The following is a 23,562-nucleotide window of genomic DNA, read 5'->3' on the forward strand; positions in this document are numbered from 1 at the left end:
CGGAGCGAAAAGACGGACACGCAGACTACTGGCACGAACCGGCGGCAGCGCTGGCAATCGTGAACGTGCCGTGACGGTTGCTGTGGTTGCTGCTGGTGTTGATGCTGCCACCGCTGCTCCTGCTGCTGATGGTCCTTGCTGCACCACGATAGGCATCCAACGCCGGAGGATCTGTCGTTGTCTCGCGGGCGCGGGCCGACAAATTCGAAACGTCGGTTGGAGTGTTTTCCTGTCTCTCTATCTCCCTCTTTCTCTCTCTCTCTCTCACTCACTCACACACGCACACGTGATCTTCTCTCGTTAGCACGTCGCAGAGTAGTGTACACACACAAACACACACACCCACACACGGTGTAGTTTTCCCCCCGAAGACCCCCGGAGAGTTCACGGCTCGGATCTTCCTTCACCTACTGCTGCTGCTGCTGCTGCTGCTGCTCAGTTTCCACCGGTAGTTGCCCGTGGTTCCTGATGCTGCTGCTGCTGCTGCTGCTGTTGCTGCTGGTGCTGCTGTGGAAGCCGGCCCCACAATCCGGCCAACGATGGGCCGCCACCGAGGAGGAGCTTGACGTTAGCGTGGTCCAGAAGCGTCCACCCATTAGTTTGCATTGTCCGAACGGTGGGTGGCGTCTCGAGCGTCTGGAAGTTTCAATCCCGGTTCTGTGGCAGGTTTTCCCCCAGGTTTTTTTTTTCTTTTTGGACGAAACGCCAACGCGGTGGGAAGAAAGAAGAGAGAAACACGCGTGTGAGGTTAGTGCGAGTTAGTAACAACAGGAACAGGAATTTTGAACAAATTAACAGACACTGAAAAAAAAAACAATCTAATTCTGAGAAATAGGAATATGCTAGGTTAGGTTAACTGCCGTTCCGATGCGGCGATGACCCCAATTTGTAACCGCCGGGTGTTCTCGGAAAACCCAGCGAAACACATACGCACGCACGCCATACATCACACACCCCTTTTACATCAATCAATTGCGCGTGTTCGAAACGTGACATTAATGTGCATTCGTTTGTACGGGCCCGAGGGGTTCTAATCTCTCTCTCTCTCTCCACGAAAAACCCGGTCGTCCGTAATCCGGCTCACGTTTCGTCACATAGGGGTGGTTGAGGAGCGTAGAGAATCCCAACCCTTGAAGTGAAGGAAATTAACCAAAAAAAAATAAAGGGACGACACACTAGAGGAAACTCAACTTGCAACCAAAATCCCCTCAAACCAACCGTGACACGGTTCTCGTTCTCGAGTGCTTTTCTCTTTTTCTCTCACTCTCTCTCTCTTTTTCTCTCTAGCATCCCTTTCTTGTTGCTTTCGCAGAGCGCACTATTTATAAGGACCATCTCGTAGACCTCAACCCAACGACGATGGCTTGCCGCCCCGGGAGGATTGATGCAAAAGCGCGTTGTTCCGCCGGCGGGATTTACACTTCGTGCTTTGGACAAACAAACATTAAAGTTAAAACAAACTAACCACCCTCTTCTTCGGGCGCTCCAGCCGCGAGTAAACAGCAAACAAACTCCACCGAGAACGCATCCCTTTCTTGGGGTTGATTCTGGAGAAGAAAAATCCCTCCCCCTTAAGCGCCCAGTGGAGTAAATATTGTAAAATTAATTTCAAGAAACCGCCACCATCCAACAGCGATGGGCCAATTTGAACCGGGTCTTGCGTTTTTCTGTTCGAGCTCGAGCTTCAGCGATTATGACAGCAATGAAATGAATATCTCGCGCTCGTGCTCGCGTCCATACACGCGGACACAAATTTCCGCGCACCACCAGATTAAGTGCGAAGGCTCAAAGCCGCTTGAATTTATCTCTCGTGCCAGCTCTTCCCAGCCTCCCAACGCTAACCCATCGCAGGCAGACCCACGAGCGGTAGTGTGGTAATGGATTTACTATCGCGCGCACTCGCGGTCGCATAACACGCGTATGGGGTGCGTTTTCATGGCAGGTTGCAATTTATATTCCGTTTATATTTATACACACTTGCATTCGCGCGTTGTCGGAAACCCGCTGCCAGCGCATGTCCACTGACGGGGAGAGGCCTTTTCGGTGTGGGTCGATGAGCAGGCAGGCACGAAGAAGCAAGGGAACACAGAAAAGGCAAGAAAAACCCCACCACCCAAGCCCAGCAGCATCGTCTGGACGCGAATCGAAACGAGCCGGATCGCGAACTCCGTTGGGAAGTCGTGGAGGACATAAACTGGGGGTCCTCATAATTACCGTTAATGTCTTTTGCCATTTTAAGATCCTCCCGTCCGTCTCTTGGTTCTCTCGTTCTCTCTCTCTCTCTGTCTCGCTCCTGGAGTGCGGTTCCACCGGCATCTTCCAAAAAAGAAACCGGCTCTTTCGCGATAACGACGATGGTGAAGAGGCAATGCTTCTGATGAGGGTGCTACGACCACGATGCACAAGGGATGACATTTCCCGCACGACCATCGCCGTATGGCCATGCAGAATGAATTGAAGAGAGAGTGAGAGAGATAGCAAGGACGATGAGGTGACGATCGATGGGTACATCTTCATTAAGTCCCTTTCTCGGCAGTGAAAAGCGAAGGAAATTTCCAACCCAACCAGACGATCGAAAACTTCCTCCTGCGTTTGCGAAACCCATCTCAACCCCAAGCCAATCGGCGGCGGAGATGTGAGGGCGTGTAAAAGTGATGCTAATGATGACAAACTAAACGGTGTGTTCCATCATCAAGTCGATATCAAGACGGTGGTCTTGGCGGTGGCGTTTCGCTTAACTTCTTGCCGACTTTCATAGGTTGGGTGTTCAGAGGCACATATGAGAGATGTATGTACGGTTATAATGAGGCAGCTTTAGTTGCCTTCCGAAGACCGACGATAAGACGATCAAACTCCTTCCCAAACGTGGCTCTTTACGTGGCACCCGCATGGAGGCTTCATTTGCTCTATGAGTTCGGGCTTTTCTTTCCCCTGCAGGGAAAGAGAGCGAATCAGTTAACCCCTTTTCTCGTTATACCGGTAGCATGCGAAAAGTTTACCCACACACCCACTTCCAGTAGCCCAATAATGGAACGGTGGGTGCGCTACCGGATTCAAGCTCCCGGGTAAATCTGACCCAATCTGAACACCGTTCAACATGCGCTTTTCCAGCAAGAGGGCTTCCAACTTTGACTTCGACAACCCACCCACGCCCGTGATGAAGTCAGCAAGGTCGAAAACATAAACGCCACCACCGCAGGTAAAAACGAGGAGGTGAAAATTCATCCCCACCCACAACCAGATGCACCAGCTCCTGTATGCAACACCCATGAGACACGCGTGGGTTGAACAAATTCAACTACCACACCATATTTCGCGCACCTGAAGCGTATCGAAGCGAACACCTGGGTGGGAGTTGAAGCTGACATTCCGTGGGCTTATTAACTGCTTGTTCAAAAGCCCACCCCCTTTTGCTACTGGCACGTCGAGGAAAAGCCTCAGCTCGACTGACACACGAGTCGCTGACGAGCTAACTGACGGGCCGGTTGAGTGGTTCTGAAGTAAGTAACGTCTGACAGCGCCCCCTATCGGAGTGGGGCTTAACCCAAACCATCAACCACAAATCACCCATGTTGCAGTGTAGCCGGTAGGAGTATGTTGATGGGAACGAATGAACGCCCAGCGGACGAATCGATTTTTCCCTCACCCCGCAAAAAAAGCGTACAACGATGCAATTGCTCGACAGATCGGCTCGACATAACTCCGGGGGTCTTTCGTCCACCTGGGGGGCGTCCTCAGCAGCTAGTGAACCTCATCAGAACAACCTGAACCACCAAATAGGCGGCCTTCTTTCACGCCGGTTCGGTCAGTTTTGCGGTCGCAAACGGGAGACCCCATGATGGTCTTACTCGAAACCGCAGCATTATCCCCCCGCGGCTTGGCCATTGAGACATCGAGAAGAAGAAAAAAAACGAAAGAAAAATGGCGTGAGGAGAAAACACCCAAGAGATGGATCAACTCTATTAGTCGACCGGTGGTGGGCAGACTTACCGACTTAATAACATTCGCACACTGTTTGGGTCGCGGCACTAATTTAGTACCGACGCCTGGGAGGATGAAGGAGGGGAGACTATGCGCATACTTGTCATGTTCTACACACACACGCCTCGTCTTCGCATCCCTACAACCGCCTCTTTCCGGGCCGGGTTCGTTTCAATGCAAGGAATCTGTTTCAAAACGCCAGGCGCAACGCGCTTCGGTGACGGACAATAACGTCGCTTGTCATTTCGCTGTCGGCGCGTAGCGAAAGCCCCTCGGGGGGAGGTTTTTCTCTTTCTCTTTCTCCCTCTCACTCACTCGACCGTGCGAGAACGTGAAAGAAATTCCCATACCGAAGCAACGCACCCACCCAGGGCGGCCCGCTCGAAGCGCAAATGGAGTGGCGAGATGTAATTTATTACACGCCGCAATTGACGTTGAAAAATCTTAATTACCCAAAGAAAACAAACGCGCATCTCTTTTCCACCGGGGAGAGGTGCGCGTCACGGGAAGGGGTGGTTTTTCTGAGTGTGTTTTTTTTTCATTTCTTCGCGAGCAGCTCGAGCTGCCCCTCGTGGTAAATCCTTAGGAATCTTTGGCCACCCCGAGATGGTAGGGTGGATGCAAAGAGGGAAGCGGGAAGCGTGCTTGCACACATACTAAATTAGTGATGAATTGGAACACGGCAGAAGCGTGAGTAGAATAAAGCAGCAGCAGCAGCAGCACCACCAGCAGTAGCAATAATGTGCACCTCGTACACGGCAGCCAACAACTTGTCAGGAACGAAGAAACGTGGCCAACATACCACACACACGTACACGGACATAACCCACCCTCTTCTCAAGGGGTGAGGGGATGTTGTCGCGGGGAGCCGCCTGTCATCGACCCCGTCGTCGTCGTTGTCGTCAACGGGTTTGCGATTCAACGAGCCGAGAGAAATGACACCACTGACTTTTTGGCTTTACCGTCCGACTTCATGCCGTCGTGCTTCGGTTCGCTAATGATGTTGGGTTGCTGTTGTTGGGAAGGACGCGAACGCTCCACGTTTTGCCGAAAAATCTCGCCCGGATCACGGTTACGTGGTTGAGGTTGAGCTGAAGGTGTTATTGCTAATACGTGTGTGCGCGACACCAAGCTCGCGTGTTCTTGTTGGGCTAAGAAGAGTGCAGACAAATGGCAGTTGCACCAGTGTCACCAGGACATGCAGCACTTGCAAGATAAGCACGACCATGTAGCAGCATAGGAAAGACACCTCCTCTACTCCGCGGCTCCATTTAATGATCAAATCCCCGATATCACTTTATCCAGCAGCAGAAAGAGGCATTTCATGACTTAGCGTTCACCCGAAGTAGGTATCCTGGCAGCTCGAATCCTGCAGAACAGAGCCAAAAGGACTCACCGTACCGAACGGTGCCATGAGTCAGTGCAGCAGAGCCAAGAATGATAGCATCCACCGCCCAAAAGTACATAAATCTTCACCGAATTTTAGCTCCAAACCCCGCCGACTTTAGGAATGGGGATGATTTTGGTCAGTGGATTTTCATTACCATCGGGGGTTAGTCCTTCCGCGAATCAGCAGCATGGTGGCAGGCAACCAAACGCTTAATCCTGTCCAATAAATCCGCTTAGATCTGCTTCTCTTCCCGAGGGTGCCCAAATGATTTAGAAGGTCGTTCGTTCGTTGGTGGCGTTCAAAGCCGGCGATTAAGATATTTGCCCTTCTGGCTAACGTCCACCCGCGTCCCAAAACAACATTCGATTAACGCCTCAGAAGGGTCCATATTTCACGTGCCGCTCAAGATAAGTCTCCAAGATCTACACGCCATAATACATCCCACACCCCATTGCTGCTGCTCGAGGATGACAACGAGACGCCTCAACAGACAGAACAGTGGCACGATGCAATTCCACTACCGTAATATAAATGGCATGCTAAAGGAACGTGTGTTGGCCACGTCACCATCGAAGAACGTGATGAGGACACACACGGCGCGCCATCTCTCATAAATCGGCCCCTTTTTCACCTCCACCATGACGGCGGCGGCTTCCAATTCGACGTCTTGTTAGAGCGCGAAAAACGAAACATTGTACCGGGCTTGAAAAGCAACGAAACCGCGCGCTCCATTCGAACGGTGCTACTGCTGCTGCTACACCTCACGGGAGATGATCACGATCCAACCAACCAAATCCCATGGGAACCGAAGCGAACTCCTACCGTTGGAAAGGGGGCCACAAAAAAAAGGTGGAATGAGAAAAACGAGCGAGTGAAAAATAACGCGAAACAAAACGGCAAAAGCGAAACCTTCTCTTCTCACGGTGGAAAGAGGGGGTGGTGGCCCTGTAGACTAATTTTAACGAACCAACCAGTCTTCTGCCAGCCAAAGCGAACCAATCTACTCCTGTCTGCAGCAGTAGCGATCCCCGAGAGGCGTCAGTTTCGTGACGATGCCACAAAACCGATGCTCTCGACCGTGTTGCTGTTTCCACCACAAAAGTGAGTGATGCAAAATTATTGGCGCTTCGTTCTTTCGCTGTGTTTTTTTTTTTATGTTTTGTTTTGTGGTCACACACACACACACCCTGCACTAATCGCTCGTGTTGCGACTAAATGGAAACGAGACCATGGACAGACCAGCGAGCGTGGTTATTGATTATGCAGCTAATTTGCTGAAATATACCTCCTCTGTCGGCTGTCGGACGCGTCAGCGAAGGCGTTAACGATGCGCACGATGCACTTTCGCGGTGGTGTCTCCCCTTCGCATGACGACTGCTACAGCCAGCTGTGCGATTAATTTTAGCTAAAAAGAGCGCGCACACACACACGGCCGCTAACGTCACGCACCGTCGGGATCGATTCCGAAACACGTGAACGGAGGACTTTGGGGTGTTTTTTTTTTGTGCAACCCAACGGGTCCCCTCGAAAGATGAAGGATTTCCACACCGTTTCCACAGGGGGGTTGCTGGGAGAATGGCAAATAAATGCACCACCTACCTACACCCCCCCCCCCCCCTTTCTTCCTTCTTCACGTGAGACGTTGGGCGAAATTAAGAAACACTTGTTTTACACCTACCCTTTTTGCCAAACGCGAACGCGACGCGCGTGATAATTGTGCATGGAGCAAAAGGTGCGACAAAGGTGGTGATGGTGTGTGAGTATGTACTAATTTGCCACCTTGAAGCAATGTTCGAGGGCCGGTTGTTTGTGTACGGAGAGGAGGAAGGGAGTGGAGCGGGAGGCCAAGTGTCACTTAGCACGTCAAAACCCTTGCCACAGGGCGGGCGAACGGGCGAGCGGCCCACTTATCGGTACCAGGGACGGTCTATTTAATCACCTGCAAAATGTTCTACATTTGTTTACCACCCTCCCCCCGGGATCCCGCACTTCATCCCTTGCCCTATCCCCCTTGCCCATAGGTGCGCGTTCATTGAAGTTCAGCCGGTTGATTAACAACCTGACACCATGTGTGACTTCTCCATTTATCGGTGGTGGCGGCAAAACACACACGCACCCACACACACGCACCAGCAGCAACTCCATTTATTTGGAACCGCGGCACTTTTATCGTGCGATAACTTCGTAATTTCGCTGCTCGAGCGCCAGAGGTTCGACGTTTACTGCAAGCTTCTATTAAGACGTCCACAACATGGTTTGTGCAAACTGCCCATGCGAATGGCCACGGTAATGGCGACGTTCACGACGTACGCGCCGCCACCAATCGAACGATGGCGATGGCGATGATGGTGATGATGATGATGATGGTGATGGCTGGCGATCACATTTATAATCCCATCATCAGCCGCAGCGCGCACGCATATCATATCGTGGGCTCAGTGAGATGAGGAAAAAGGAGCAAGCGCGCACGATAGGATATCATTTCGGAATGCCTCCCCTCAGCGACACACACACGCACGCACGCTTTAGCGGTCCGTGATCATTTACATAATTACCCTGGGCAATGTCGGGGCGCGCCCCCATCAAGAGAGAACATTCGCAAAAGGCGGCCGCCTTCCTCCTCGTCGTTCGAATTTCCATTTGCACCTTTAGCAGGGGGCTCCTTTTTTTTGCACGCTTCTTTTTTTCTCTCTCTGCCTACGGTTCTTTTCTTTCTTCTCCGGCCGGTTCGCTGTGGTGTGTGAAACCCAAACAGACTAACGAAAAAAAACCCACGTCCAACCCACACGGGAAGGTGGTTCTTTTTTTTTTATGCGAAACGACCACAAAAGGCCTGTGGTCGTCGTTTTCTTCTTCGAAAGGTGAGTATCAGTATCTGCCTGGGGACGGGGACGGTTTCTTCGCGTCGAGTGGCGGACGCTCTTGATATATCTTAAACATTTCGGATGTCGTTGCAGATAATATTCCCGTTTTCAGCTCAATCGAGTGCAACCGGAGCACCGGCAGTAGGTGATGATCTGGAGCGGAAACGAAACCACTCCAAGCTAACAAACCACTCGGCCGGGAAAGAGAAAAAGGAGGCCGAGAAAGAGATGGGGAGAGAAAGAAAAAAAAACACCACTGGTACTCCTTCACGCAACCTCAGGGTGGTGGCGCATAATTTTCATTCCCTCTGACCGAGCAAAAGTGGACCGTTTTCTTTACGCGAGTTGCCGCCGACCCTTACCCCAACACCCAACGTCTTCCTCGTAATCCGACAGGCGTTCCCGCCCCAGGCGCTACTTACACCGTTTGGTGTAGAGGCTCCCCTGCAATGGAAATGGCGACCCCAACCACGACGACGACGACGACGGCGATGATGATGATGATGATAGTGCTCTCTAATTATCCACTCGCGGTTCGCGGCCCCATTATCGGCGTTGTTGTACCGCTGGGGGAGGGGATGGGGCTGGGCTTTTGGGCGTGCTTGACTTTCCGTTCGCTTTCCGTTTTCCAACTGTTTCGTTTTCCGAACGCGTTTGTGTTGTTTGCTTTGGTAACCGCACGGGCATTAAGGTGAAGCAGCACCATGGAAAGAGTGGCCCCGTGTGTGTGGTTTTTTTTATGAAAGTGAAAAAATATGAGACTAAGATGTGTGCAAAAGACACGCAAAAAAGCACAGGTGAGTGCCGTGTCTAGTGGAACAATAGTCAAGTGTATTTTGACAGCTTGACACTTGACGCAAGGCTCACTTGAATTCGTACATGCGATTATCGCAGTAGCCATTGCGGACAAGAAGGAGAAAATGCCTCTCGAGAGAGTGCTCTTCAGGAAGCTATTTCTTACAAATTCGGACACCAAAAAGCACACACACACGCACACAAGGACAACGCCATGTGCTTTTTCATCTACCCACATCAAATTAGTCGTCCAAAAAGCATATCGGAAAACAAAAACCATCAGCTACCGCTACATTTTATTCCCCTATTTTCACAGGAAAGATGGTAATCGTACGATAGCAGCCACACGACACATTTATGACATTTATGACCGCCCAACGAAGGGCAAAACGCTTGGTCGGGGTGACTTTTCTCAACCACCCCCCACGCGCACGCTCTAGCCTGGGAAAGCCCGTAGTAGGCCGGGCAGGCAGGGGCAACTATGAGCAAATTAGCGATCCAATCGTAGCACTGAAACACTTCACAACATTCCTCGCAACCCGGCTAATCGCTTCCGACACAGCAAATTAACCCCTCTTCCTTCCTTTCTGCCTACGAAAAGCCCCCAGCCCCTGGGTTGCTTAGCTCGACTGGTTTCAAATGGCATCCGTCGTAATATCATCATCATCGGTAGCATTCCACCAGCAGGGTGTCGGAAAAATCGCATTTCACACACATAATCCACGACGCGCAAACAAACAAACAGAAATACACACCAACAACGGGCTCTCGAGGACCTCAAGGTGAGACGGGCGTTCGGAAGGGTGGAAGGGTGGATGAACAAAAAAATTGTATCATTCACCACCACTTAAATTCCCTTCATCCAATTACGAAAGGGAGACCACCGCCATCGGCTTGCGTGTGGTGACCATTTCCGAAATGCCACAAATGCCACATTGGCTTTCTCTCGTTCTCTTTCTCTCTCTCTCTCTTTCGCCCTCCCTTTCAAGTAGGGCGCCCGGTTTTTCCCTATCGTACACTAATCCTTTGCTTCACGCCAATTTCCGATTGGCAATCCGTCGACGTTTGCCGCATTCTTCAGCCCTTCTGCGTCGTCCAAATATGCCTCTTCCACACGAAAATGCTTCGCAGGCGGAAGAAGCGGTTGTTTCACTCCATTAGATTTTCCCCCGGCACGGTTGCGGCGTCGCTTAGCCAAAAAGGCACAACACACATCCGGTGGCAATCGTCACATCGTGGTGGTGTTGTGTGAAAACAGCGCAGCGAGAAAACGCTTGGGAAGGAAATAACATGACATATGGCCCCTTCTCGATCGCCCTCTCTCTATGGGGATGACGATGATGACGATGATGAGGACGTGGTTAGTAGCGTGGGGCGCGTTTTTGGGGCGAGTTTATTAATAAAAATACAACACACAAACATTTTGTCCGCAATTCGGCACTCAATCACTGTCGCGCCCCCTCTGGCCGGTGTCGTCATGTTGGATTTCCTTTCAGGGTGTCCTCTGGCTCGTTTGCTCTCTCCCGTGATGAGTGAGCGAGAGACAAATAGCGAATTTCCTCGATACGAATACGAGCCCCGTGGCGGGTCAGGAGCCGATTGGGAAAGCGATGGAAAACCAATCTCCGAACGTCGACGATCGACGACACGATATTGATTCGAAACCTGCCCCCCACATACATACACGCGTGCGTCTCCATGCACATGAAAAGCGTCACGGTGGTTGTGGTGGGAAATCCGGGACAGATTATGTCCCCACAGCAATCACTGGGCGGGAAATTTCAGCGCCATTTCGACGATGATAAGCACATATCGCACACACAACATCGCGCTTTCGGGGGTGGTGGTTTTGCACCCAAAACGATAAAAAACACCCACCCAACACATGCACCACCCCACCACCTTCCTCCCTACGGGGTCTGCTGCTCGTCATAGAGGCGTCATTGGGATAAAATTATAGCTCGCCTAGCCTAGTCGTGTGTTCCGGCGCGAGCAAGTGGAGATAGATATATATCATCATCATAATGGAGTGAAAATGTCGGTACTTGGCGAGAGAATAACGAGCGTGCTCTGCTGCACCAGGTCCCCTGGTCCTCTTCCTTCGTCCTTTCGACCGATTATGATACTACTGTGTCGCCGGCGTCACGTCACGTTTGGGGGTAGGAAAATTGACTTGTGGATGGCGAAAAACCAAATCCCGTCGCGGGATGGAGATGGATCCATCGCTCTACAGCGCGGCGGATATAAACCCGAAAAGGGAACACAATGCAAGGATGTGCGCCGAAGGCACCGGCGGGAGAGAGAGAGAGAAAAAGAGAAAATGCGCCCGCGCGGAACAAAGCACAAAAGAGAGGAGAGCTTTATGCGCCAAAACCGAAACAGAGAGAATCCCGAAGCCACCGGCAAGGATAACGAAAGAGAAAGAGAGAGAGCGAGCGAACCATTTTCCATCCGCGTGGAGAACAAAGAAAATTGAACGAGATGGCATCAATGTGGCAATTCATTTGTGTGAGCGAAATGGCGCTTCATTTTACCAATGGGTGGTTGGGTGTGAGCCAGCTGAATCCTCTTATCGATCCGGCTGCACAACACACACACACACACACGCGCGCGCACGCCATCATCATCCCAGGGCGCGTACCAGAACAAGTCCAATGAATAAAAAGGATCCACCCCGCTTCCGTCGCTTTCCATTCCATCCCTAAAGGACTCCCGGAGTTGCTGCTACGACGAGCCAGAAGAGATAATCTGCTCACATCTGCCGGTATGGCACCGAAAAGTGGTTTAGTAGAGCCCCCGTTTGGATTGGTACAAGCGGATTGACAAGGGAAAAGGCAACACACGCACGCACGCACGAACACACACACAATGGACAGCCCACGCAATGGTTCAATTGCACTCGACAGGCCATAAAACGTGATTGTGCCGTCGTCGTCGTCTTCGTCCTTGTCGAGAAAGACATAGGAAAAGAGGAGGCTCGAGCTCGATAACTGCCCGTCAAGATTTCCGGCTAAATTAATATAGCGCAGCGAAAAAGGATCGCACCCGAACGAGGGTGAGTTGCGTTTGCAGGGGTTGTTCGCCCTTTTTTTGTCTACTTCTCTCTCTCTGTGTCTTCATCTTCCTCGCGACATGGAGGGGTTGGTTTTCCCGGTTCATCGAGCGGGAACTGGCTAAATCCTTACTCCCCGAGAGTTGGAACCAAACCGTCTGTTCTCTTATTTGTGTGTGGGTGTGGAGGGGAGAGCATTGGAATTAAATTCCCCGTGAACGAGGTGAAATTGAATAAAATTCACTTGTTGTCGGCAGGCACTCGATTTGTTCGAAGTAAATACCTTTCGATGGTGGTATTTTCTGTGGCAGCAAAAACGAGAGGAGAGAAAAAAAACACGAACAACCAAACAAAAGCAAACATAAAAAAACGCTCTCCCCCGATGTGCAAGTGAACTATTCACAATTTGCTACCGAAACGCCGGCAGGATAACCGACGTCAGCGAGCAGACGACATGACACAAAAAGGCACCACAGGACCAAACAGGAGTCAGGTGGCTGTTGGCGAGTTGGAATTTTATTGAAACGGTAAGCGCACAGCGGGATGTGAACGGTATTGGTTCCATTTGCCTGCGCTCGTTCGCCACCTCGCCACCACACCTTTCGCCCTTTCGGTGGCTGAGATTTACCTTTTCCCCAACCCTAGTGCCGTCGCTTACGCTGCCTCAAAGCCAAACGTCAAATGCGTTCGGGTTCATTGCTGCAGATGGGAGGAGTGGATGGAATTTCCATTCGCAAAAACCATTTATCCAACAATTCGTACCCCCATTGGGCCTCCCCTTTCATAAACCTCCACAAACGAATATACACACACGCGCGCGCGCACGTGGGTAAACGCAACCACACCAAACATTCCATATTCTCCAATCAGGACATGGCCTCGCGCGCCATTGCCGTTGGCCCAACACAAAACTGTTTGATCCTGTGAGTGCCTTTTTTTTGTGTGCGATTTTTTGTTTTGTTCGTTGATTCTTCATCCACCGATGAGCTGAATAAAACAACAAAAAATCCCCCCCCCCCCCTCACCTCGCGCACACACACACATCCGACAGGAAAGGAGAGAAGCGAAATGGATCGCGCCGCTGGATGCCTTCGTCCGTGGAATTATACTCCACTAGACAGCCGGTGTCGTTTTTGGCGATTCAGTCGGTTTGGTCTGTCAAATAAAATTATTCGATTCGTTCCACGTCGTAACCACATGGCGTGTGAGACTGGCTATGACTGTGTGTGTGTGTGTGTATGTGTGTCCCTCTACTACTATGACCGGTCACGGAGCCACGGTAGCCGACGGCACCGAATGCTCCCCACATGCAGAGTCCATAGAGGGATGGTTTTTTTTCTCTCTTTTCTTTTCACCCCCCACTAACGAGAAAAATTTCGCAACAACAACGCGGCGGCAACAGAAGCAAGCAGGAAAAAAACCAGGACCGAACTCTGGCCGCGCCATATTGCTACCAACCCCCCCCCCCCCCTCCCCCCACTCTTCCTCTTCCTCCTCCGCCCACCGTGGGGTGGGGCCCACCTACCGAGCAAATGAAAACTCGCGGCCAGCGAAACGAAGGCAGCAGTAGCAGCACACAAAAAAAGGCCACCACAGTTTGGCTCAACAAAAGGGAATGAAAATGGACCCCGACAGTGGCATGGGTGTGTGTGTGTGTGTGTCCGATTGGCTGTCGGGACGAAAAATCCCTGCACATTTTCACAATGGTGAACAACGACGAAGGGAGAAAAAATCCACCGACAAACGCACACACACACACACACCTCCATCCCCACGGCACACGGTCAGCAAGTTTTGACAATTTTATTAAATGACACGATGAATTTGGCACATTTGGCACTTCATGGATAAAGCGTCGTGCCTGGGGGTGGAGCGAGGATCCAGGGGACGTTTGGACGACTTCAAAAAAAAAAAAAGGATGCCGAGGTTGGGGAGGGTAGCATGCCAGTGGAGGCCGGAGAAAAGGCAGACGATGCTGACGGCCGATAATATAGTGCGCGGTCGACGAACATTGCAATGTCCTGCCGCTGGTGTCCTGACAGTGGTTGATGCTGGCGGGAATGCCGCAACGGGAGTGGGTGGCGATGATGATGGTTCTGGCAGCAAAACAATTCAATTGCTCTTTCCCTTTTTTTCTCTTTTCTCTCACTCACTCTCTCGGTGCAATGTCCAGTGTGTTACCGGCGGTAACGATATTATTTTGTACAAATTAAATTAGCTCCAAACCGGTGGAGTCCTGTGAGCCCAACAGCGTGCACTCACACGCCGGTGAACGGACGCACGCTCTCTCGCACACACTCACACGTTCCACCGTCATCCTCGGGTGTGGTTGAGCGCGCCGGAAGTGATATCAATTTGTGCCGGGCTTTTTATTATGCATGACGACAACGCGCCCTCCGGCATGGAGATAGGGACCGCAGCCAACCGCCACCATTTGTAGCGCGCGTCCCTTTGGGCGGGTTGTATGAAAGAAATTAATGGCTGTTAAATTATTGATTACCGACAACCGTTTGCGTTCCGCAGGGTTGGAGGCTGGTGTGTGGAACCGAATCCCGAATAGGGGCTTGGAGAGAAGAGGTTTTGTGAGTGGCGCGTGTTAAATCAAATCCTTGACACAGAAATAACACACGACGATCAAAAGGATTGCGTTGCTGTGGCGTCACACACACACACACACACGCATTTCAGCACACAGGACACGCACAGGACGAACGGACGAGACCATACATGACACGCCAGCAACAGCAGCAGCAGCAGGGCGGGTTTTGCAAACACTCGACAAAACTTTTTCCACTTCGAAGGACCAACTTTTCCCCCGAAATCGGTCTCCCATGATCTCGTGTGTACGTGTGTCAACGGCCTCGAGGACGAGACGTGGGTGAGGGGGCCTGTGTGTGGCATCATCCTTCGTCCTCGGCACCGGTCGGACGGAGGATATGAATATTCGATTTTGCATCCGAGCAGGAGAGAGAACAGAAAAAAAACAACCCCAATTCAGCCGTCGCCACCACCAACGGTAGGATATTTCCACTTCACCGGGAAAATCACACTTTTTATACGCTTTGTTAGCGAAGAACGATCTATCCTTCCGATCCGGGAGGGTTGTGCGCGCGTGCACATATGTTTCACATACAGCATTAGCAGTGCTCTCGAGAGCCGATCAGCTTTTTAAGCTAGCCGGGGATCCATTTCGCATCATTGCCATCGGCATGGTGAATTTTCTCTCGCTTTTTTTTGCTGCAGAGTAATCCGCCACACCAGACGTCACTGCCGGCGGAGGGTTGCAGAATATCGTGCAATATCCCACGTCTCGAATGCCCAATGGAGCAATGTTGAGGTTTCGAAGAACGAAACCCACAGGACGATAAGCACACCGACGGTCTAGCGCGACACCGGGGCGCATCGAGGTTTTCCTTTTTCGTCCTCCAATCGCTTCCAGATGAGTGGTTTTTCATTTGCTGCAATCGAAAGCGAACGGGTTTCGGAATGGTTGGTGCACGAAACCACACACACACACACACACACACACACACACACACACATGATGATGATGGTGTGTGATTCCTTTAGCGACACAAATCCAATTCAAATGGACGCTTCCGAACAGTCGGGGTCTCCGAGTTACGGGTTTCAGCAGCAAGCTGTCTAGTTTTTTTTTCTCTCCTCAATCCTCCATTACTGCTGGGAAAGCGGGAAAACTATTATTCAATCGATACGCGGATACGAACGCGCGCGCGATGTCCTCACACCGAATGGGATCAAATACGTTCACGTTCCCGAAGGATGCGCGATTCTGGCACCGCATTCGCTGATTCCGTTGGCACGGCTCAGAAAGCCATTCTCCAGGATGGGCGCAACTTTCTGCTGTCGATAACAATTTATGCTCATCACCCGTCGCGAGTCGCTTCCTGTTCTACCACCACTCGTGCTCCTCACGCCCACACACATATGGTTGAGAGATTGAGACGCATTGCGAGCCCCCGGGCCGGAAGTGTATCGTCCGCCACGGAAAACCTCCCAGACCAGGGACACACAGAGAGCAGTTGAAAGCGGCGCAACCGGCAAAAAGGACGACCGGCGACGACGACGACGACGCCGACGAGCACAATACACGACGGGGGTGGTGATAGAATCTCGTTTCCTTAATTCACGGCTCGCAAAGACGACCACGTTCGCGACGAGCGGCAGCTGCTGCTGCTGCTGAAGGACAGAACACGCCATCGTGCAATTTCAGCCTGGTGTCTGGAAACCCGCCCAAGCACACCAACGAAAACTCGTTGACATCGAAAATCGGAAAACCTTTCCCTAGCGGCAAAAGGGAAAAGAATTTGTTCCCATGTCAAGCGATCCGGCAACAGGAACGACGACGTCGACGAACGGTGTGCTGCCTCGCTATCGCCAGCCAGTCAGCTCAGTGAAAGCTCTTCGGGTGGAAAAAGGATTCCGTATGTGAAGTCGCTTCCAAAAGAAGAGCAAAAAAAACAGGAACCCCCACCGTGGTGGAGAGAATTGAGTGAAACTCCCTCCTGTTGTCAATTCCCCACGGTGTCTTGTTCCGCCGACTTCGTTGTATCACGGGGAAATCGTTTATAATGGTACGTGGAAGTTCTCTGTGGCGTGTGCGCGATATCACCTTCTCGTAGCTCAACCTTCAGGACTCCACACCGGAACACCGGAACGGATGGTGCATCTACGAGGCTTTAGCTTCCTTCGCACAAGCAACAGAGGACGTTAAGAGATGGTGGGTGGCTTCCGGAGGGATCTTCACTCCTTTCCGGATCAATTCCACCCAAAAGCCCGCAGGGCACAACGCGAACACCGCTACCGTCAATGTTGGGAAAGTGCGCTCTTTGGGATTTATCATTCCGAAACCCGTAGCCTGAACGTTGAGGTGCAAAAAAAAAAATAGACAAAAACCACCCCAAGACAAACCACCGTAGAAGAGCAGCACTTGACTCAGTGCGGCATGATTTGAGAGCTGTCAATGCCGCCGTGGCAGAGCTCGAGTGATTCCAAGTGCAAAAACACACACACAAACACAACCCCGAAGCCTGGGCTGGGGCAACGAAAGACGGAAAGTGTATACAACAAAGCCGAAGATTCAACCGACCGGATTGTCTTACGCAAACACAATTCTACCGACGGAACCAACCAGCAGTTGACAGAGTTAAGTAATGTTTGCACAAATTTCCACTCTCCACCACCAGAGGGCCACAGCCGCCACCCGTGGTTGTTTTACTTTTCCCAGCACCCCTCCCTTTACTGCTCGCCTCCCCGACGCTGGTCTACGAGGGTCACGAAATCAGAACAAGCTGCGTGTGGAGGAGGCTCCAATCTCGAACGGATGGTTAAGCCGCGTAAAACCGTATGAATATACTCGGGAATTATTTCGGCATCCCCTAGGGGTGATGATCGTACTCCGTGCGAAAGTCCTTTCCTTCGCGACGGTGGAGAGAAAGTTTCACCATACCATCGCCCTCTCAGAGAGGTGAGAAGACGAGCGAGAAAAAAAAACCAGAAACAAACTGCTACAAACAAAACAAATGCCATCATCGTCGTCGCTTGGACAGGATATTGCGACGTACTTCACGAAACGAGGCGGTTCCATAACGATGAAAAGGGCAGAAGGAGCTGTTGTGCAAGCTTCGTTTCTTTCACCGGAACGGGGCAAAACTCTTTGCATGTAATCATGGCGCTCGAGCTGCGATTTTCACCAAAAGCATTATACGCACGTGCACCCGTATCATCCGATGCAGCACACACAAACACACCGGAGGTCGAGGATCCATCTTGTGACGGTTGAAACAGGACACGCGTGTCATCGCACTCCTGTTGCCACAAATGCAAATGAGATTGGTCCTGTTTGTCCTCTCGTTCACGAGCGCTTTCGCAAACCCACCGCATGGTGCAATAAAACTGAAATTCATTATCTCATGAATATTGCCACGAGTTACATCAAGGTATGCTTGACGGCGAGAGCAAATTAGGAGACAGTCACCGACAGATGGAGCTCCAAAGTCACGCGAAACGCCTGAAGGGATCGCATTGTGTTTCCTCTTCCAATGGTCCTGGTTGAAGGGTGAGAGAGTGCGCAAAAAAAACACCCAAAAAGAAGCCAAGTCCCTCCCAGAAGTAAGCAACACACCGAAAGTCAAGAAAGGGGGAACTTTGAACGAAAATGTGACTTGAAAACATTTTACTCACCGTACCATAAACGGAATGGAAATGCAAATCGGGCCCCAGCCGGCCAAGGTGCTAACCGGGAACATACACACACACACACATGCATGCTCAGAGGCAGGGGATGTGGGGCAAAAGGAAATAAAATAAAAACCAACGGCCAACCATCGACACTTTAACGCCATCGCCAACACCGTACCAAACGAACGATGGAGGGACGAAACCTGCGCCGAAAATGGCAGAGAGCTGTGTCATAAAACGGTATAATTTTGCCATGATTTGATTCGGGCGCGACCCTCCGAAAAAAAATGTGGATCGACCTGGCACGTGTGGGTGGGAGAGTGTACTGTCGTGGTGGTGGTGGTCATTTACCCGCGAGTGGTTACGACGCAAGAAAAGGCATCATCGATTTTGTGCCATTCGTGTTTCGCGGCCCATAAAAAAAGATATTTCAGGAACGGCACAAGGGACACAGGACTTCTCCTGGCGGTCTTTGCGTGTGGCGGCGGCGGCGACGGGTTTCCCTTTTTGTGTCGAAATTCGTTTCGAAACCTCCAAAAAGCATTACCGACGGGAAAACGACGAAAACGTTGAATGGCCACGGGCCAAACGGACGACGACCTGGTAGATGGGATGATGTGAGGTCAAAGATGCGGAGAAAGAGAGAGAAGGAGAGCGAAAGAAAGGGCCAACGACATCAAGAGAAGAGAAGGAAAAAAAATCACCCCAAAAGTGTAAAACATGGCTCATAAAAAGTGTGCAAAGACTCTGGACGGATGTTTTATCGTTGAACGGCGAATTTTCCGTCGTCACCAGCTCCAGGGGCCAGAACAACGATTGCGATTAGTTGCGCTCTGAACGTCTTGGACATTTTCCACACCCGGTGAACACACACACACACACGTGCTGGTTCCGATCCAAACGAGCTGCTCACTCGCTTGTAGTAGCCGTTCGTGAACAAATCACTTCCAATTCCAGCACAACCCGCGTTGAAGGAGCAAAATCACTATCGTGTGGAAGGACGGACGAGAGCGAAAACGGCGTAATAAAAACATCGTCTAGTTGAGAGTGTCCTCCACCCACCCACTCCCTCAAGAAGCTCGCTCCCCCGCCCTCGTGACAGTGGAAAAGGAGACCGCAACAAGCAGCGCTACTCCTTTTTTCCTACTCCCATTATCGCATTTGCGCCCGAAGGAAAAGCGACGCTGCTGGCATCGTACTCACATACCTTGAGACACGGCGCGAACACACTCGACTCGACCATTGCGAAGGCATCCACAGGGTGACTAAGAAGCCGCTAACAGGTCTAAGCGACCCAACTCTAGCACACAGCCCTGTAATGCCATGAGCACGATGTCAAGCGAGTGGAGGATAATTTTCTTCATCCAGTTTGCACTCACTTTGCTCCCGTGTCCCGCGGTGGGGAGGAGATGGGGGCTAAGACACCTCACCTCTGCCTCACCCCAGGCGACTCTCTGACGAGGTCCGGTTGAAAGGCGCGCGCGCGCGCGTAAAGGTGCACCGCGTCGTGGACAAGTAAATTGAAACCTTTCCACGCTCGGGGAATCCATCCGTGACACGCTTCTACGGTGTTAGAGAAGCTCTCTAGCTGAAACCTGCGCTCCGTTTGGTCGGTCGTTTGAAACTGACACCTCTATTAGCCATGGCTTCCCCCCTCCCCCCCCATCCCCTCGCACCACACATACGTCCCTTGGTGGAAAAGCGACGAGCGTGTCCTGGGAGAAGCGTGTGTTCGGGTCAGGAAAGGTTTGCAAAACTTACACAAAATGACCGATTGAAACGACGCCAGGTGAGCCAGGGGCCATCGTAAACACGTACCCTCTCACCCACCCACCCACCCACGTACACAGGGGTACGCTAATCCTCTTGGAGGAAGCGAAAAAAAATAACAACTTAAGCTCCCAACTAAATCCGACATGTTCGCCGGAGCTCGCCATTTTCACCTTCTCTAACCGGCCGCCATCCACCAGGGAGTGGTGTGTTTTTGGTCGCGCGAAAATTTCACTACACAAAACCACCGTCGTCGGGTTGGGTTGGTTGGTGGAAATTTAATCACTTTCCACCCGAACAAGGGGGTGTTTGGGGGGCGTCGTAAAACACACCCCCTCTTCCGAACAACCCCATGAAAAACCCGCAGGCTAACAGGCGATGAAGGCGATTAGCCAGTGGCTTAACGGAAGCGCGCCACACAATTTATCCCACCCATACCCAGGGCATGCATGTGCATGAGGGAGATTGGGCACTGTTCCTTGCTGGCATCCGGGCCACCGAAGGTCAGACCGGAACGCAAGTTCAATTGAGCCTGGGAGGGGGTTTGACAACCGAATCAACGCCCTCGATCAGCCATCATCAACGTCATACACCCTCTCCCGGGTGCAGAATTGGATCAGCTCTGCTGGCGTACGACGTCGTGACCGCAGAAACGAGATATTCGAGATTTAAAGCGTTGGCCTAACAGCGACCGAGGTTGAGTGAAAGGGAGAGGGGGGGGGGGGGGGCGGAGGGGTTTACGACCCCTCTACGACGACGACAGCCTCAGGGGTGGGTTTGTGGGTGGTGTGCGATTTCGGTTTGGGGTTGTTAAATAAATGGATTAGTTTATTTTCACTTTGCGACACACATTCGCGTCCTACGCAGCGCAGAACAGAGGGGGGAATATCCCCGCACGCAACCGGTGGATAAGCCCCCTTCTCCCCTCCTCCCTCCTGCCACAAGCGAGATGATGGGACATAAAAAAGGCATTACGAGAAAGAGAGCAAACGAAGAAAAGAAAACAAATGGCGGAACGCGGAACGAAAAACTGACCACCCCGAGGAGGGTGGTCGAGCGAATCTCGCGTGGTGGGTCTATAAAATTCTGTTTAATTTTTATTTCCCATAAGCTACCCCTCCAACCGCGATGGAATGTGCGAAAAGAAGACCTCCCGCTGCTGCTTCTAACTAGACGTTCGCGTTCTTTTATGAGCGAGTTTGCCCCGAGAAGGATGATGTCTCTCCCCGGGGGTTGAGTGCAATAAATGGGGAGGGGGATGGGGGTCTCTTCTTTCTATCCAACGGGAGTCGGCAGGCAGCTCTCGAAGAAGAGTTATTACGAGCCAACACACAACACCAAATCAAAACACATAAATTAATCCTTACCCAGTCACGGATCCAGACACCGAAGTGTGTGCTTCATCCTAGGTTCGGTTCAGATTGCACCATTTCGAAAAGCAAGACGAGCCAATTCCACAGCCCATTCCCAGTGCGCGCACACGAGCTGATCAAAACTTCATCACCGAAGGGAAAAACCACCCACCATCTCCCGCCTCGCTTGCCCTCGTTTAAGTCACCCTCAATCCTCGAAAACCGAACACGCGCCAGCCATGATTGAAAATAACCCGAGCTCCTTCTTCCGGCGCGTTGCTCTCCTTAGCAAAGGACGAAAGGCTGGCTCTCTATATATCGCAGACAACGGCCAAAGGCAAAAGTTCGCCCTGCTGGCAGCACTTTCTAGCCAGAATCCCTGTTTGCCTGCCGACCCGGGGAAGCGACCGACAGAACGTGCCAAAGGTTCGGTCGCTTTCAGTTCATTTAATTTCCTCTATCGGTTGGACCGGTAAAGTTCTGGCCGATAGTAGGAAAAGCGCCCTACCCACCCCTCTGGCCGGGGTAAGGCAATTTGTTTCCCAACCCATTCTCGGGGCATCGCACACAGCTTCATCGTTGGTGACTATCGACTCGTCCTTCGCAGGGCGCTTGAGCTATAGCGCCATTTTGGAGAAAGTTCCCCATCCGATTCGCAGCTAGCAAGGGTACACGCGAAGCATAACGGTGTGGGAAGCTTGATTCAATTGATATTGCTTGCATCCAGGCGCTGGAAACCGATGCTCATCCAGCTGCAGAACAGAAGGAACTTTTCATAGACGATCCTTTTGCCCGGGTCCGGTCGGTATCAACTTCATCATCATCATTCCCCGGGCATGAACTGCTCGTTGCGCGCCATCCGATGTTCCTGGATCTGTTCAGGTATACTCGGAAGGCGATGGAACTCGTCGAATGTGCTGATGGCCAACGTCCCCGCAGCAGCACGCACCTCCCCCACCCACCACCACAATAGCAGATTGCACACGGTGAAGCCACATTAAGGCCGAAGAAATCGTTCTACGTGAGTGCATATACTCCCGGGTCCCAGTCATGGATGGGAGGCTCGTTGTATTTACTTCTTTTTTTCTTTTCCTTTTTCTATTTCTCACCCACTTCTATGAGGCCTCACACACTCGCCCGTTGGCATTCCGGGCAAACCAGTAGCAGTGGGTGGTAACCGAATGTCCTCTCTCGTCGGAATCGGTTGCTCATATTTCGATGAAAGAAACCTGTCCCCGTGGGTGTGGGTGTCGGGAGGGGGGGGGGGTGTGCTTGCCTCAGGAAAAAAGGTGCAAGAAAAAAAAAGAACAAGAAAGGAATCAGGAACACTGCACAACATGCGCCAGTGCAGCAGCGCCCTCTATCGGTCGACTGTCCGCCATCATTGCTTCTCGTTGCGTGAGTGTGTAGGGTGGATAGGCATCGAGCGGGTGGCGGAGAGGGGAGGGAAAATAACCCACCCTTGGGGCAATATTTCTCTTCGCCTGGGAAGCGAGTCACGGGCATTATGAAGATTATGCTATGAATGCATAATGATGATCTGCAGCCATTTCGCTCCTGAACGAGGGCAGAAGTTGAAGGAAGAAGAGAAAAAATCACAAGAGAAGATGACTAACGCCACTCTAACGCTGTCCCAGCTGCTACTGACTACACGGACAGGTCGTTCGAGTGCGCTCTGGTAGTGTTAGATCTTGTTCTACATTTGTTTCCTTTCGGGGTTTTTCCCCACCCTCTCGGGCAGCAGGAGCGGGTGTATAACTCAATTGGATTTAAATTTCATTAGAGTGCAAATATTCAAATGTGAACGAGCAAAACCAACCGTCCTACGGCTGCGACACAGTGAGAAGAAACGAAAGGGATACGATAGTGATAAGGGAGCCGCAGCAAGGGAAATACGATTCTCGTATGCTAATAGGTGTGGGTAGAGATTAGAGCACTCGGATGGTTGCCCAATCGCAGGTGAAATTCCACCGCCACAGGAACGTGTAGCAGAGTTTCGTAGGAAGCCAATTAAACGTCCTTTTATCGTCGACTTCCTGTAGATCTCGCGATGGTAGAGTATCACTGTGGCTTCTTTGGGTTTTTGTGAGCTAAAGGCAAGGATGTTTAGATCTGATTTCGAACTGCTAAAAGATCACAAACAGTACCTCGTCCCAT

The 23,562-nt window shown here is 51.5% G+C and overlaps 1 long non-coding RNA gene across 2 annotated transcripts in view; it reads right to left on the reverse strand.

Annotated features, from left to right (window-relative positions):
• Positions 1-220: 220 nt before the first annotated feature.
• The window catches only part of LOC128727393 (uncharacterized), a 71,335-nt gene continuing 47,993 nt past the window's right edge, over positions 221-23,562 (reverse strand). For both annotated transcript variants that reach the window (XR_008410842.1, XR_008410843.1), the window contains exon 6: positions 221-689. This is a non-coding gene — a long non-coding RNA (uncharacterized LOC128727393). The remainder of the gene's footprint in view (positions 690-23,562) is intronic.

Source organism: Anopheles nili, chromosome 3 (assembly GCF_943737925.1).
Source record: "Anopheles nili chromosome 3, idAnoNiliSN_F5_01, whole genome shotgun sequence".
Taxonomy (NCBI): Eukaryota; Metazoa; Arthropoda; class Insecta; order Diptera; family Culicidae; genus Anopheles; species Anopheles nili.